This window comes from Phascolarctos cinereus, unplaced genomic scaffold, assembly GCF_003287225.1.
Source record: "Phascolarctos cinereus isolate Bilbo 61053 unplaced genomic scaffold, phaCin_HiC Scaffold_9;HRSCAF=440, whole genome shotgun sequence".
Lineage (NCBI taxonomy): Eukaryota > Metazoa > Chordata > Mammalia > Diprotodontia > Phascolarctidae > Phascolarctos > Phascolarctos cinereus.
In genome coordinates, this window is record NW_027556402.1 from 244,856,129 (window position 1) to 244,874,737 (window position 18,609).

General features: G+C 40.9%; 1 protein-coding gene across 1 annotated transcript in view; it reads right to left on the reverse strand.

The window, feature by feature from the left end:
- Positions 1 to 18,609, reverse strand: part of CELF1 (CUGBP Elav-like family member 1) — a 113,212-nt gene extending 94,603 nt beyond the window's left edge. Inside the window, exon 1 of the mRNA XM_021009700.2 lies at positions 18,474 to 18,609. The gene's annotated coding sequence lies outside the window, so the exon portion shown is untranslated. The remainder of the gene's footprint in view (positions 1 to 18,473) is intronic.

Consider the following 18,609-nt stretch of genomic DNA (forward strand, 5'->3'; position numbering starts at 1 on the left):
GAGCTTTGAAAGCATTTGTTCCTGGTAATAAGAATCAGCAGGAGTTTATTTAGTAAGAGATGACAAAGTCAGATCTATGCTTTAGGAAAAAATATTATCTTAACAAGTAAGTGGAAGATGGATTGCGGTGGAGACAGACTTCAGGTAGGGAGCCTAACCAGTAGGGTTTTGCAATAGTGCAGATGTGAAGTGATGAGGGCCTGTACAAGGGTGGTGCTAGTGTCAGGAGAAAAGAGAATTTATCTATGAGATGTTAAGAAGGCAGAAAGGAAATGTCAGGACTTAAAGACTAATTAGATGGAGGGTATGGGGGGAGAGTTTTGAGGAACTGAGGATGACACCTAGGTTAGGAGCTGGGAGGATGGTGGTACTGTCAACAGTAATACAGAAGTTTGGAAGGGAAGAAGGATTGAGAGGAAAGATGAATTCAGTTTTGGACATGAGGCTGAGATGTCTATAGGATGACAGGTAATTGGGAAAGTAAAACTGGAGGCCAGTAGGGAGGATAGAACTGGATAAGTAAATCTGAGTTATCTGCATAGAGACGATAATTGAAACTGTGGGAGCTGATGAGACCAAGTGAAATAATATAGAAGCAGAGAAGAGGATCCAAGATAGAGTCTTGGGGAACTCCCACCATTAGCCAGGGAGAAGATCCAGCAAAGGAAACAGAAAAGAAGGGGTCAGATGGGGGGTAGGGAGGACTGAGAGAACCAAGTATCATGGAGAGGAAGATGATCTGGAGCAGTGCCCGAACACACTGCCTCTTAGAACTCTCCCGCAGCAAGCTGAGAGCAGGCCGAACCAGATTAAATTTTAATTAGGAAATGTTTAACAAAATAAAGATACAATAAAACATAAGTAATGTTAATATCCTCAGGGATCCTTTTATAGGGTTAATTTTTTGACCCCACTGATCTACAGTGTTAAAGGCTGCAGAGAAGTCAAAGAGGGTTTGAGAAAAGCCCATCAAATTTGGCAATTAGTAACTCTGGAAAAAGTTTCACCTGAATGGTGAGGTTAAAAGCCTGATGGCAAAAAGTTAAAGAGAGTAAGAGGAAAGGAAGTGGAGGCATAGATTGTAGGTGGTATTCTCAGAGTTTACCCATAAAAGAGAGAAGATAAAACAGAGCTTGAGTTAGTATACATTTCAAAATAGATTAAAAAGTAGGTAAATGGCAATTTTACTGAGTTTGGTTATCTTATCTAAGGTAAAAATATATCTTTTTGCTTACAGATTTCGAGAATTTGCTCCCATTTCCTACTCTGATTTCCAAATGATGATGGGTTGGAGTCTCAAAATACTATGGTACATCCATAATCTACAGGTAAACAGTTGCTTTGGACAGGAGAAAAGTCTTTTATGAGATATGGGCAAACTGCTTGAGTAGTGTGCCCCAGATTCTTTTTTGGGTCTGTTGAGGATTTTTTAAAAAAATGTTTTATTAATTTTTTTACATCAATGTCACTTTCCAATGTCATATCCTCCCTTGTAACAAAGTAGAAAGCTAAAGCAAAACCAACTGTTTCCGTTTAATTCTTAAAAAGAGGATTATTTGATAAATGTTGGAGAGGATGTGGAAAAATTGGAACGCTAATACATTGCTGGAGGAGTTGTGAAATGATCCAACCATTCTAGAGAACAATTTGGAACTATGCCCAAAGGGCTACAAAAATGTGCACACCCTTTGATCCAGCAATAGCACTTCTAGGGCTATATCCGAAAGAGATCAAACAAATGGGAAAAGGACCCACATGTACAAAAATATTCATAGCAGCTCTTTTTGTGGTGGCAAAGAATTGGAAATTGAGAGGATGCCCATCAATTGGGGAATGGCTGAGCAAGTTGTGGTATATGAATGTAATGGAATAGTATTGTTCTATAAGAAATGATGAACAGGCTGACTTCAGAAAAACCTGGGAAGACTTATATGGTCTGATGCTGAGTGAAGTGAGCAGAACCAAGAGGACTTTGTATACAATAGCAGCCACGTTATCTAAGAATGTTAAACTGAACCCTTCTCAGCATTACGAGGATCTAAGACATCTCCAGAGGCCTCGGGATGGAAAATGCTATCCACATCCAAAGACAGAACTACGGAAGTCGAATCGCTCTCACTTATTTTTACCTTCAGTCAAGTTTTGTCTCATCTTTCTGATGGTTCCTCCTATTGGTTTTAATTTTTACTTACAACTTCACTAATGTGAAAATATGTTTAATGGGTATGTAAATGTAAAGCCTATGTCAGATTGTGCGCCGTCTTGGGGAAGGGGGGGAGAAAAAGGGAGAAAAAATTTTCAACTCAAAAGCATATGGAAAAAAAAACTTTTCTTAATTAAAAAAAAATTTAAAAAAAAGAAAAAAGAGGATTATTAATATTGAAATTAAGGGCTTTACTGTTATTCTATTTATAAGAATCTGATTGTAAAAGGTGTGTTTTGTAGTGTTAGAAGCATCATGGTATAGTAAAGGATTATGTTAATTTTGGAGGCAAATCTGTAGCTAGAGAGTCAGAGGAGGTTTCCCCCAGTCACCTCCACCCAAGTTCAAGATCAGGCAATTTACTTAACCGCTCTGTGCCCCAAGGCTACTCTCTTAGGCTGTAAATTGCCAAAATTTCACCTTCCTACGGGTATAGGAATTTCCTCATCTGGATCTCTCCAAAGCAATGAAATCATAGTTATTGTTGTTTGGTCATTTCAGTCACATCTTAATCTTCTGACCCCATTTGGGGTTTTCTTGGCAGAGATAATGGAATGGTTTGCCATCTCCTTCTCCAGCTCATTTTACAGTTGAGGAAACTGAGGCAAACAGGATTAGGTGACTTGCCCAGGGTCATAAAGCCAGTAAGTATCTGAGGCTAAATCTGAACTCAGGAAGATGAGTCTTCCTGACTTCAGGCCCAGCCCTCTATCCACAGCCACATACCTGCCTAATGAAAATCATAGGTCAAACAATTAACAAGGATGTAAATCCCTGCTTTTAAAGGTATCTAGGTAGTATAAAGGAAAGAAGTTTGGCCAAGGAATCAGAGCTAAAAATGGACATTCAGGTTCTAACTCTGCCTCAGATACTTAGAAGCTCTGTGACCTAGGCCAAATCACAACCTCTCAGCCTCAGTTTCCCATCTGTGAAATAGTGATGATGAGAAGGATACTAATGTGACACAATACAGCAAACTCTAAAGAGTTTTTATAAAGGTTAACTACAGTTATTATCAATGAAAATTAAACATCCCTGCCCATCAAGAAGCTCATATTCCCTAGGAGAAGTATACACAAGTACATACAAAATAAGACAAGGCACTTTTGTTTGGGAGAGGGGCCCTGCATGCAGCGAGGTGCACATGAACTTTCCAAAGAACAAAGTATAAGCTCCTTGAGGGCAGGACACTGTCATATTGGTCTCCTCATCCCCCCCGGCTAACCAAGGGCTGTTGATGATCAAGCAACTGTTAAGTGGCCTTTGAAGCTAGCTCCAAAGGAAGCTAGGGATTCTAAAGAAAGAGTTGTAAGGGGGGAGGGAAAGTGAGAAACCACAAGGAGGAGGGTCGGGTTATACTGAAGTAGGTGTAGGCTGTCTAATGAGGCTGGAAAGCTAGGATGAAGCCAGTTTGTCAAAGACTTTAAACGCCAAACAGAGGAGTGTACATTGGACTCTAGGGATAACAGAGACTCACTGAAATATATTGAGCAGGGAATGATTTGGCAGATAATATTCAGAGGCAGAATTGAATGAACAGTGGGTACACAGAAATTGGGAGTCAGAAAACCTGAGTGTTAAACTTCTCTGAAGTATCTTCCTCACTTGCATTTTGGCATAATATCTGTTCAATCTAAGAGTGGTGTGTCAAGGAAAATGCTTTGTAAATCGTAATGATCTGTATCACCAAATCATTACAGGATTCTTTATTCCATGAAGGTTTCAGAAAGAAACACTGGACCTACAGTACAGGAGTAAACTTTTACCAATCAATCAGTAAACATTTCAATAAGCACTTACTATATCTCAGTCATTGTTAAGGCACAAAATACTACCTCTCACACACAAAAAGGGCAAAAATTCTGTCCCTGCCCTCAGGAGAGGAGGGAGGGAAGAGATCAGGAAAGGACTCCTTCTTAGAAGGTGGGATGTCAGAGGAGTCAGCAAACATTTATTAATCACCTACTGTGTGCCAGGGACTCTGCTAAACAGTAGGGATAAAGAGTTAACAGTCCCCTATCTTCAAGGAGCTGACAGTCTAATGGGGAAGACAAGCAAACAATCATGTACCAACAGACTATACAGGAAAAATAGGAAATAAGAGAGCAAAGGCAGTAGAATTAGGAGGGGCCGGGAAAGACTCCCAGCAGAAGACGGGGCTTTTGTTGGGACTTAGAAGCCAGAGAAGCCAACAGGTAAAAAATGAGTAGGGAGAGCATTCTAAGCATGGGGGACAGCCAGAGAAAACGCCCCGAGCCAAGAGATGAAGAAGCACCCTGTTCATGGACCAGCCAGAAGGAGAGGGTCACTGGATGATATAGGCTAATAAAACTGGAAAGGTAGAAAGGAGCTAGGTCATAACGATCTTGTATTTGATCCCAGAGGCAAAAACAGCCATTAGAGTTTGCTGAGAGGTAGCTGACATTGTCAAATCTGAATTTTTCCTATATCTGAATGGAAAGCGAATGGAGTATGGACCGAAATGGTTAGAGACCCGAGGCCTACAGACCCTCACCCCCCCCCCCAAACAAGCTACTACAATAGTCCAGGCCTGAGGGGATGAGGGCTAGTGTCAGGAGAAGAAAGGGGCATATTCAGAAAAGGTCACAAAGCTGAAATTAACAGGCCTTGGTGACAGCTTGGAGACTGGGGGTTGGAGGGGAAGAGTGTGTGAGAGTGAATGAGGAGTTAAATATGACTCCTAGGTTGAGAGCCTGAGATGCTGGGAGGATGGTGTTGCCCTTTACACAAATAGGGAAGGTAGGAGGGTTTCCAGGGAAAGATAATGAGTTTGTTTTTGCACATGTTGACTTTAAGATGTCTCCAGGACACCCAGTGTGAAACCAGGAGTCTTGAAAAAAGCCAGGGAAGAGACACGTGAGAGGGGGGAACATTAGTCATGGGGGTTGGAGGAAGAGGAGTCAGTACAAAGGAGATGGAAAGTACGGTGCTAGCAAATGCAAGGTCATTGCAGCTAGATCACAGACTAGGTAAAGAGGAATAAAGAAAATGTGAAGAAGCATCCATAGATAGGAAGGGGTCAGAATTTGAAGGGCTTTACATGCCAGAGAGCTTTATATTTAATCCTGGAAGCAAAAGGGAACCACTAGAACTTACCAAGTAGGAGGTAACATGGTTAAATGTATCTTTTAGAAAAATCACCTTGGCAGATAAATGAAGGATGGATTCTTGCAGGAAGAGACAAGGCAGGTAAATGAGTTGAAGTTTATTGCAATGGTCCAGGTGGGAGAGGTGATTAGGGGTCTATACCAAGGTGGTAGCTGACTAAAGAGACAGAAATGTGTTCGACAAAAGCTGTTGGGAAAACTGGAAAGTAGTCTGTAAGAAACTAGGTACAGACCAACGTTTCAAACAGTATAAGCTCAAAATGGGTACCTGATTTAAACATTAAAGGGTGACATCATAAGCAAATTAGTGGAACATGAAAGAAGTTACCTGTCAGATCTATGGATGGAGAAGAGTTCATGCCCACACAAGAGATAAGAGAGGTTCACAGGAGGTAAAATGGGTAATTTTGATTGTTTAAAATTAAAAAGCTTTTGCACAAACAAAATGAATGTACAGAAAATCAGAAGAAAGGCAAGAAACTGGGAGGAGGAAAGGGGGGGGGTGTCTTTGCAGCAAATTTCCCTGATAAAGGTTTTACTTCTAAAATATGTAGAGAACGGAGTCAAATTTACAAGAATAAGCACCATTCCCCAATTGATAAATGGTCAAAGCATATCAATAGGCAGTTTTCAGAGGAAGGAATCTAAAGTATCAATAGGCATAGCAAAAATGCTCTAAATCATTAATTATTAGAGAAATGTAAATTAAAACTCTGAGGTACCACTCTATCAGAACGGCTAAAATGTCAAAAATGGAAAATGACAAATGCTGGAGTTGTTAAAAGTTCAGTTGTTTCATCTGTGTCTGACTCTCTGTGACCTCATTTTGGGGTTTTCTTGGCAAAGAAACTGTAGTGGTTTGCCATTTACTTCTCCAGATCATTTTACAGATGAGAAACTACAGCAAACAGGGCCAACTGACTTGCTCAGAGTCACACTAAGTAAATGTCTGAGGTTGGATTTGAACTCATCAAAATGAGTCTTCCTAATTCCAAGGCCAATGCTCTGTCCATCTAGATGCCCAAAAATGCAAGAGAGGATGTAGGAAAACAGGTTCACTAATGCAATACTGGTGGAGCTGTGAACTAGTTCAACCATTCTAGAGAACATTCAGAACTATGCCCAAAAAGCTGTTACACTTTGACTCGTTGATATTGTCATTAGAAATCAAACAGAGAGGAAGAAGACACAAAAGTACAAAAAAACCCCAAAACCAAAACACATTTATAGCAGCTCTTTTTGTGGTGGCAAAGATTTGGAAACTGAGGGGGAGATGCCCATCAATTAGGGGAAAGGCTGAACAAGTCATAGTGTATGAATTCGATGGAATACTATTTGTAATAAGAAATGATGGAAGGGGATGGTTTCAGAAAAACCTAGGAAGACTTGTATAAACTGATGCAAAGTGAAATAAGTAGAATCAGGTGAACAATTTATACAGTAACAACAATAGTCTAAAGACAAACAAGTTTGAAAGTCTCAATAAATCTGATCAACACAACCACCAACCACAATTCCAAAGGATTCAGAAAACATGCTATCCACCTCCAGAGAGAGGCCTAATCGATTCAGAGTAAAGACTAAAGCATATTTTCTTTTCTTTTTTTGTTTTTTGGGGGGGACTATTCAGGAATTTTTTTTTTGCATAACTATACACATTTGTAAGGAATTTTGTTTTTCTTGCCTTGGGGGAAGGGAAGAGAGAGAGAATTTAGAACTGAAAATAAAATAAATTGAGTTATCAGGAAAAAGTTATCAGAAAAAAATATTTTGATAACTGGTTAAAAAAAATGCTATGAGGTTAGAAATGTCAAGATCTGAGAACAAATTGTAGATAAAGTATTTGAAGGGCCCTCTATGTTGAAGTCCCCTAGAATTAGGGCAGGGAGAAAGGCTGTAAGCCTTTATTAATTTAATAAGCCTAAATTAATTTAGTATGGAAAAATTCACTGTGTGATGGGGTGGAGGTGGGGGGCAGGGTTAACCGATAATAATCATTAGTAACCAGTGTCTCCCTTCTCTCCAAATCATCTTCTACATAGCTGTGATAATACTAAAAAGCACAGGTCTGACCAAGAACCTCCACAGCTCAAGAAACTCCAGTGGCTCCCAGTTGCCTCTAGGAAAATATACAAACTCCTTTGTTTGGTTTTTAAAGCTCCTTCACAACCCGACCCCTGTTTCATATACTTCTCTTCACACTTTTCTTCAAAGTTCACATCCTACTGAAAGCCAGTTTCCCCAGTTGCTACTCAGACTCCATACTTCTTTCTCTGGATGTGGACAGCATTTTCCATCATGAGACTTATGGAGTTGTCTTAGATCATTGCATTGTTAAGAGCTAAGTCTATTAAAGTTGGTCACCGAACAATGTTGCTGTTACTGTCTGTATATAATGTTCTCTTGGTTCTACTCACTTCGCTCAGCATCAGTTCATGTAATCAACATCTAACTTTCTCTCAGAAAAAGAAATTGAACAAGCCATTGATGAACTCCCTAGGAAAAAATCTCCAGGGCCATGGATTTACATTCGAATTCTATCAAACATTTAAAGAACAATGAATTCCAATACTACATAGACTATTTGGGAAAACAGGTAAAGAAGGAGTCTTACCAAATTCTTTTTATGATACAAATATGGTGCTGATACTTAAACCAGGAAGAGTCAAAACAGAAAGAAAATTATATACCAACTTCTCTAATGAATATAGATGCAAAAATTTTAAACAAAGTATTAGCAAACAGATTACAGCAACTTATCACAAGAATAATACACCAACCAGGTAGGATTTAAACCAGGAACGCAGGGTTGGTTCAATATTAAGAAAACTAGCAGCATAATTGAGCATATCAACACCAAAACCAACAGAAACCACATGATCATCTCAATAGATGCAGAAAAAGCTTTTGACAAAATACAACACCCATTCCTATTAAAAACACTAGAAAGCATAGGTATAAATGGAGTCTTCCTTAAAATAATAAATAGCATCTATCTAAAACCTTCAGCAAGCATTATATGTAATGGGGACAGGCTAGAAGCATTTCCAATAAGATCGGGGGTAAACAAGGATGTCCATTATCACCACTGTTGTTCAATATTGTACTGGAAACTTAGCTTTAGCAATAAGAGAAGAAAAAGAAATTGAAGGTATTAGAATAGGCAAAGAAGAAACAAAGCTATCACTCTTTGCAGATGACATGATGATATACTTAGAGAATCAAGTAAAAAACTACTTGAAATAATAAACAACTTTAGCAAAGTTGCAGGCTATAAAATAAACCCACATAAATCATCAGCATTTCTATATATTACCAACAAAGCCCAACAGCAAGAGATAGAAAGAGAAATCCCATTTAAACTTACTGTAGACATTATAAAATATTTAGGAGTCTACCTCCGAAACAAACCCAGGAACTCTATGAACACAATTACAAAACACTTTTCACACAAATAAAATCAGATCTAAATAATGGAAAAACATCAGTTGCTCATGGGTAGGCCAGCTAATATAATAAAAATGACAATCCTACCTAAGCTAATTTACTTATTCAGTGCCATACCAATCAAACTACCAAAAATTATTTTATAGAGTTAGAAAAAATAATAACAAGATTCATTTGGTAGAACAAAAGGTCCAGAATATCAAAGGAACTAATGAAAAGAAAGGCAGGGGAAGGTGGCCTAGCAATTCCAGACCTTAAATTGTATTATAAAGCAGAAATCATCAAAACTGCTTGGTACTGCTAAGAAATAGAGGGGTAGATCAGTGGAATAGGTTAAATATGGAAGACACAGTAGTCAATGACTACAGGAATCTATTATTTGAAAAACCCAAAGACCCCAGCTTCTGGCACAAGAACCCACTCTTTGAAAAAAACTGCTGGGAAAATTGGAAAAGAGTATGGCAGAAACTAGGCATAGACTCACACCACATACCAAAATAAAGTCAAAATGGGTTCATGACTTAGATATGAAGGCTGATACCATAAGTAAACTGGGAGAACAAGGAATAGTTTACCTATGGAGAACAAAAGAATTCATGACCAAACAAGAGAGAGAGAACATTTCGAAAAGCAAAATGGATAATTCTGATTACATTAAATTGAAAAGTTTTTGCACAAAGCCAATGCAACTAAGATTAGAAGGAAGGTAGAAAATTGGGAAAGAATTTTTACAACCAGTCTCTCTGATAAAGGCCTCATTTCTAAAATATACAGAGAATTAAGACAAATTCATAAGAATATAAGCCATTCCCCAATTGATAAAGTCAAAGGATATGAACAGACAGTTCTCAGATGAAGAAATTAAAGCCATCTATAGTCATACGAAAAAATGCTCTAAATCATTATTGATTAGAGAAATGCAAATCAAAACAACTCTGAGGTGCCACATCACATCTATCAGATTGGCCAACATGACAAAACAGGAAAATGATAACTGTTGGAGAAGATGTGGGAAAATTGGAACACTAATACATTGTTGGTGGAATTGTCAAATGATCCAACCATTTTGGAAGACAATTTGGAACTATGCCCAAAGGGCTATAAAAATGTGCATACCCTTCAACTCAGTAATAGCACTTCTAGTGCTATATCCCAAAGAGATCATACAAATGGGAAAAGGACCCACATGTACAAAAATATTCATAGCAGCTCTTTTTGTGGTGGCAAAGAATTGGAAATTGAGAGGACGCCCATCAATTGGGGAATGGCTTGAGCAAGTTGTGGTATATGAATGTAGTGGAATACTCTTGTGCTGTAAGAAATGATGAACAGGCTGACTTCAGAAAAACCTGGAAAGACTTGTATGGTCTGCTCCTGAGCGAAATGAGCAAAACCAAGAGAATGTTGTACACGATAACAGCCATGCTGTGCGATGACTAATATTGATAAACTTAACCCTTCTCAGCAATACAAGGATCTAAGACATCTCCAGAGGCCTAATGATGGAATATGCTATCCACATCCAAAGAAAGAGCTATAGAAGCCGAATCGCTATCTTTTTTTTTCTCTTCTGTTGAGTTTTGTTTCTCTTTCCGATGGTTCCTCCTATTGGTTTTAATTTTTACTTACAACTTCACTAATGTGAAAATATGTTTAATAGGAATGTAAATGTATAGCCTATATCAGATTGTGTGCTGTCTTGGGGAGGGTGGCGGGGAGGAAGTGGGAGAAAATTTTGAAACCCCAAAAGCATATGGAAGTGATTGCTGATAAATCAAAATAAATTAAAAATTAAAAAAAAATCTAACTTTCAAAGCTGTCCTGCTTGCCTATGACTGCTTCTATTTTCTAATCCTAGGCCCCTTTCTTTCTAACCTCCTCCCCACCAGTTGAAAAGTCAAACCCATGTAACAAGTCAAGCAAAACAAATTCCCACATTGGCCATGTCCAAAAACGTAGTTCTCTTCTGAATTTTGAGGCCATCTTTCGTCAGTAGGTAGGCAATCCATTTTATCACCAGTATTATGGAATCATGGCTGGTCATTACCTTGCTCAGAATTCTTAAACTGTTTTTACTTGTATTATATAAATTGTTTTGCTCATTTTACTCCGCATCATTTCATCTAAGTCTTCCCAGTTTCACCTCCAACTGTCTATTCTGCCATTTCTTAAGGCTGCAGTAATATTTCACTACCTTTATATATCATAACTTATCCATTTCCTAAATGATGTGTTAATTTCTAGTTCTTTGCCACTACAAATAGAGCAGCTATAAATATTTTTGTACTTAAGGGTCCTTTTGATCTTTTATCATTTGATCTCTGAAGAACAGATCAAGCAGTGTTACCAAGGGTATGCACAGTTAAAGTGACTTTTTGATCATGGTTCAAAATTGATTTCCAGAATGGCTATAGCAATTCTTAGCTCCATCAAGAACGTCTCAATATGCCTGTTCTCCGGCAGTCCCTCCGACATCTCTTTCTTCCTATTCGTATTTCTTCCTTCATATCTTTGACCACTTATCAACTGAGAAGGAAGCCAGGAATTCCAAGAGGCACAAGGAGGGACAGCCAGTGAATAGAGACAGGACCACCTGGTGGGGCGTACGGGAGGATCAACAACGTGACCACTGTGACTGAACTGTAGAACGAATGCAAGCAGTCAAGTCAGTCAACAAACATTCATGAAGCACTTAACTAAAATGGCAGGGATTCAGAGGAAGATACAAACCGTCAGTCTTATAAAAATCTCCACGAAGGCAGGGATCTCTACGCTTAGTACTACAGCAGGCACTTGCACTCAACAAACATTTCTTGTCAAAAAGACTTGGGAATGTGTTTGGTCCCCAAATTTATTAAAAGCTTACACTTCACAGACAGTTCTTGATTTACCCTAAGTGGACCATTCTGCAGACCTTTCTGTAAAACTATTTTTAGGGACAGCTAGGTGGTGCAGTAGATAGAGCTCCAGCTTTGGAGTCAGGAGGACCCGAGTTCAAACCTGCCCTCAGACACTTACTGTATGTGTGATCCTGGGCAAGTCACTTAACCCCGACTGTCTCACCAAAAAGCAGAAAAAGGAAAAAAAAAAGATTTTTATCTAATATGAATTTGCCAAAAGACATGAGGGAAGCAGGGAGGCAAGTAGGAGACCATGTGGAGGAAGGGGTCTGGCACACAGTTTAAAGACACATGGGGGCCAGGACCAGGTCCAGACATGTGGGAGTATACAAGTCTAGGCAGGATCCACACCCAGACAGGGAAAGATGGTCAACAGCAGACAGGGGCAGATACAAGGTGTCTGACTAATGGAAGACACAGGGGGGGCCAATGGTGGACAGAGTGGGGAAAGAGTCTCCTCTCTCAGCTCTAGAGGTCTCAAGCCAAGCCTCTGATTCCAATAGGTTCTTCTACTTTAGTTTGGTTGGCTTAAAAAAAAATTTATTTGGGTGGGGGTGGGATCAGCTGCAGATCATCAATTGGAAGGGCAGGAGCAGAGGCAACGGGAGGGGGGGGGCAGTACTATACAGTGAAGTTATTTATGGAAAGCTGTGCACAACCAGAATTTATGTAAAGCAAGAACTGTCAGTATTTTGAAATGGCAGTCAACACATTTGTATTTTTTATTTGGCAATGTCCCACCCAACTTAAAAGGTTAGCAGCTACAATGTCACAAATACAAAATTAATTCACAAGGCAATGAAACTACTTCAGGAATGGGACCTGGGGGATGGCTGGAGAAAGAAGACAAGAGGAAAGCCCAAAAAGAACAGTACTAAGGAAGAACATTTCCTACAACACAAACAAAAGATACAAAGAGGCTGGGAAACATTTGCAAGAAATCATCTGTACAAAAGAAGAGAAAACTTGTAGGAAAAAGAACCCTGTCCAAATGACATATTTTTAAGGTGGGGGGGGCGGGGAACAAGTACGAATTAAGTCTCTATTACATGCGAGGCACTGTGCTAAATGCTTTACAAATAATATCTCATTTGGTCCTCAAAACACTTTGTGACACAGGTGCTGTTATCCTCATTTTACAGTTGAGGAAACTGACCTAGCATCACAAAGTCACTCAGTGTTTGAGACTGGATTTAAACTCAAATCCTTCTGGGTTTAGACCCAGAGTTATCACCATTCTTCAACATATCAGAGACTATTTACTGTAAAGTATCATAGCATCATCATTGATTATACAAGAATTCCTTGACTGCATTCCTATAGTTACTGAAAGACCCCAACTCAAACTCTCAAAGGAAGCAAAGGAATTTAAGACAGGGCAATATGCAAACTGAAACGTTCCAATTCTGGAATTTTGCTGCTCTGGACTACCAAGGCCGTATAAATGATGCATATCTGGCTTTTTTATATACCACCACAGAAATTTTGGGTGATGTTGTTGAGTCATTTCAGTAGTGTCTGACTCTTCGTGACACCATTTGGGGTTTACTTGGCAAAGATACTGGAGGGTGAAGTGACTTGCCTAGGGTCACACAGCTAGTTAAGTGTCTGAGGCCAGATCTGAACTTAGGAAGATGAGTCTTCCTAACTCCAGCAATGTCGGATCTAACCACTTTGCCAACTAGCTGCCCTACCATTGAAATGGCATGTTTAAAATTGAGTTAATGGACATTTATAAGATTCCCAATGCAAGCTTTATACCTGAGAAAACCACTCCCTTTTTATAATTTACCACTTATCTTCTAGTGGCAAGGTGAAAGTTAATAACCATGTCAAGCACCTAAGTAATATGCTTTATCTGAATTGCCACTATCTCCAAATGAGAGGAAAAGACTATTCTGTAAAACATATGAAGTCATCAGATGCACTGCAGGACACTTTTCCAAGATGATCTTTAAAAACCAGAAATATAAAGAAGCAGTTAAAGGTATATCTCTTCCATCACTTTTAAAATTCAAGCAAATTAGGTGCAGCTAGGTGGTGCAGTGGATAGAGCACCGGCCCTGGAGTCAGGAGGACCTGAGTTCAAATCTAGCCTCAGACACAGAACACTCATTAGCTGTGTGACTCTGGGCAAGTCACTTAACCCTGCCTCACCAAAAAAAAAAAAATTCAAGCAAATTAGTCACAAAAAAATCCAAGTTCATGAAACCCAAAGGCTATTCAGAAAATGGAGAACTATGTGGAAAAGTAGCCTACCTATTACAATACCAATGATAGTACAGACTTAAATCCTGAACTGAAAGGCTTATGGTACCTTTAAAAAAAAAAGTCTTTCTTACGCCCCGTATACAGCAACAGAAGGTACCATGCTTACATTTCTAAATTTTAATTTTTCAAAAAAAGGTTATCTAAGGTAAGGATGTGGAAGTTCAGTATGGAGAAACAATACTTCTGAAATACTGCAGAGGTGTTGCCTACTAAAGGTGAATCAAACACATGAATCTAGGCCCCGAGGTTAGGAAGACAAGGCTCTCTGCCAGTATGAAATTAGGCAAGAGATGAGGAGGGAAGACGGAGATGAAACTTCTCAGACTGTAGATATTCCCTAGAAGACACCTTTTGCCTTAGTTTCACCTGTATAATGACAATAGTACTAACAATGTCACTGGGAGAATAAAATATCTTACATGCCAAATAAAGTAGGATACATACCAAGATACTGGACCCACAGCCATATTTATGTTTAAAGGCTCCCACCTTCCATGACATTTCACATGAGGAATAAAGCAGACAGGAAATAATGACTCTACAGATCAGTTATGTTGATCGATTACATAAAGCAAGGAAGTGACAGACAAGACTTTGGCAAAGGGAACAGCAGTAACTTGTTCATAACTAAAAGCATAACTGCCGCATCAAGCTAAGAAAACTGTAGTAGGCAAACCAACCACAACCTCCTAGAACAACAGATGCCGTTCTTTAGACACTGACAGAGTACAAAGCAAAGATCAAGACTGGTGACAGTCTTCCTGGACTACAACCGTCCTTTAATGGGGCTTGTTATTTGAAAACAGAGCTTCAGAAAGGTCACGACTAATTAAACTAGAAAGGGAGCCAAGTTTCCCTCCAAGTCGAACACAAACTACATAAATTCTCTAATTTCTATGAACGTAAAGAAAAGCCTGCCTTAATTAATAACCCCTTACCCATCAGCAAGTCTTCTCTCAACTAAAGTTGAAACAACGAAAAGATGTAGTTAACCGTAGATATGTTATCTGTGTATTACACAAGAACACTGAATACATTATACAGAATCTACAAGCAGAAACACCTGTGGATGGTCTGGCAAAAACAAAATTTGTACCATGGTTACAAATACAGTTTTATGTGAGAATGCTTGATAACCAGAAGTTTCTACTTTAAAGAGCTTAACAAAACCATAACCAATCCTGAGGATTATGGAAGTTTTCCACTTTGTTTTCTCCACTTACCGTGAGCCCATCTCACCATTTATTAGGAAATCTATCAAATATTTCACAGAGTACTAGTAATTGTTCAAATTATGTTTCTGATTATCAGGGAACCTGCACTGTCCATGCTACCACTGGTCATCATTAATACAAATAACCAAGAACAACATCTTCATTCAAGTTTCAAAGAAGTTTTTCTATGGTTTAAAGAGATTGCTTGGAGGTTCAGGGTTTGGGGGGGGCAGTTGTTTTTCTAGAATTCTGAGGAATCAATGATATCCCATTACTGCTTCAGTTTCAAGAAGCAAAAATGACAAAGTGAATTTAGGTCATAAACAGCACCACATAAGGATCTCAGAAGTGCTGTAGTCCAACTCCCTCATTTTACAGGTGAGTAGGCTGGGACCCAGAGAGGTCAAGTAACTAACCCAGGGTAACAGGCACCTTAGCTGGCCAAACTTGGACTCTCTGAATCAAGTCCATTATTCTTTCCCCAGCATCTCGTTTTTTTTCTTCTTCCGTTAAAAAAATTCTTTCCTGTAAGTCAGCAAAGCTGGGAAAGGAAGGTTTCGCTGAGGGAAACCAAAAGATTTTTTTAAAAAAGGTTTTCTTTGCTAAGAATCCATCTCCTCTGACATCCAAACTTCCTTATACTGTATCAGTCACTAGCACTAGATTTAGAATCAGAAGCCTTCTGTTCAAGTTCCACTTCTGACATTTCCTAGGTGTATGCCCTTAGACAAGTTATTTAATCACCTGAGCCTCAGTTTATGCATCTGTAAAATGAAACTAATACTGTTAGGCGAAGGATGTCAAATGTGAAAGCTATCTGCACACAAATGGAAAGAATGATTTCTTATTAAAAGCATACCTTTAAAAAAAATTAAAGCATATCTTTTTCTGGTTCCACTCAGCTCTTTGAGGGTAAAGGTACTGAATGACATTTCCAAATCTACCTCCTCCCTCCTGATCTCAACAACCAAAGGGAAATACTGAGAGGATGGGGGGGAGGGGAAGGAGCACGTCAAACATTAGGTAAGGATCTTCCAAAAATTTCACAAAAGGATACATGTATACTTTGAAAAGTATCTCATTTCTATTCCTTTACTCCCCTCCCCCCAAGCCTAATCAGCATACTCAATAACGTTCTTAAATCTTAGTGATGAAGGCAAATTTTCACCCACTATCACATATGCTGGGAGCCTTCAGAAGGTGCCATAAGACAACCTCCTTACCTATACAAAATACGAATTCTTCTCCATCCTTTGCAGGCCAATTCAAATACTACCTCCTCTAAGAAGCCTTCAAATACCACCTAGACTATAAGTTTCTTGAAAGTGGGGATCTTGTCATGTCTCCCAGAAAATAACAACAGTGCTCTGCACACACTGGAACTTGAAACGACTGAAAAATGAACACCTTATTGACAAAACTCATTTACAAACCTTGTATATGTGTATGTATCTGTAACTACCGTCTACATCAAGTTACTAAATGGGTTTATAACCACATAAAGCTTTATTTTTGCAAACAAAATATTTAATATAAAATGTATAGGTAAATGACTGTACAGAACTGCTATAACACAAGATTTATTCCAATAAGGACCAATTCTATTAACTGTGACTATTTTGATTTCATGCCAACAAGAAACACAAAAATGTGAATGGATGAAAGATGACCTAAATGCATTCACAAAAACAGCTAGGAATCGTTTTCCCAGTAAAGGTAATACTGTGCAAATAGCACGCATTAAGTCAACATCAGATTTACACCTGCAACTTCATTTGGGGGGGGTGTAAACAGTAGGAAAAGGCCAGTTCTTAGAAAGAGGTGGAGCACGGAATTGCAGGTTCCTGTCCTGCTACGTTCTCCACTAACCCAGAATGAATCAAACCTCCCTCCCTCCTCAACACCATCAAAGAGAGGGCACGTGGGGCCACTGACATCCTGGTCTTCCACTAAACAAATTTTCCCTTTCAAGGCATTCTCCTAACCCACAAGAAAAAAAGATTATGGGGTTGTCAAGAAGTCACAGAGAAGAGGTAGGGCACTCATGACTCTCCACTCACTTCACTCTGTCTGCTTTCACTGACAATGACCAAGTTTCCAAGCTGGTAGTTAATTCGGGTATGCAGCCAACTCTTAGCTAATAAAGCGTATTGTAAAAAGATCATCTCCTCAGCTCCCTAGCCCTGGATGTGCTCTTAAACAGGAAACTTCCCCAGGCCTATCCTGCTGCAAAATTTCTTCAAATGTCAGTCAACAATTATTTAACAAGTACCTACTCTGTGCGTTTGATAAATGTCATCTCATTAAACAGTGAGCTCCTTCAGAGCACTGGCTGTCTTTTGATTTCTTTTGTATCCCCAGCGCTGAGCACTGTGTCTGGAACACAGTAGGCATGTTTTTAGGTTCCTATTCTCACACTTTTAAAATGTTCCTTCTCACACTTAAAAATGAACTACTTCAACCAATCTACACCCCTGCCCCAGCCGTTCCAGCCCTAGCCTCCATTCCTCCGGTTACAAGGAGACCCGACACAGGGGACCAAACACAACGGTATGTACACAGGGTAACAAACACAAGCCCAGAAAGGCTGAATGATGCGATCCGCAAGAGAAGCCATTTTCCCAAAACATCAACCACATCGAAGCCCTCTGGCCCACTTCTCCAACTCGGAGGACGAACTCCAACCAGCGTCCTTTGCAGCGCCGTGGCACAGTGCGGGGGGGGCTGGGGGCTGGGGCGGAGGGGGTCCAATTCCCCCACGCCAGGCTGTAAACACACCGCTCTCAAGCCCCTCAACTGCCTCCCTCCCGCACCCCTCTTTGGAGGAGGGGAGCCGACTTCAGGGAAGCACCAGGAGTGGAGAGTGGGGGGCGACCAAGCAAACAAAACGACAACAAACTGCCCCCCAGCCCGCCCCGGGCTCCGCCGGCCTCGAGCGGCCGGGACCGGGTGGCTGACCACCAGCGCAGGGCGAGTCCCGGGACCCCCGCTACCCCTCCTCGAACCCGGGTCGGGCCGGGAGGAGCAGGGGCGGCGGCGGCGCGGGGGGTCACGGCGTGGCCAAGGGGTGGGGAGCGGCTCACGTGGGGAAAGGGGGAGGAGCGCGGGCGCGAAGCCCGGCAGGCCTGAGGGGGGGGGGACGGGGGCAGCGCTCCCCGGGGGCCGAGGCACGCGGCGCCGGCCCCAGCTAGGCCGGGGGCGAGGAGCGGCCGGCGGGAGGGAGGCCCCGTGACCCGGACCCGCCCCGCGGCGCCTCCCCGCCCGCTGCCCGCCCGGCCGAGACCCGTTATCCCGCCGGGGCCAAGCTCACCTGCAGCTGCACCTGCGCCCGTCGCCGTCGCCACCGCCGCCGCCGCCTCCTCAGCCGCCGCCGCCGCCGCCTCGCTGAGGCCCAGTCCCCGGGGAGCCTCCGCGTCCCGCCGCCGCCACCGCCACCGCCGCCGCCG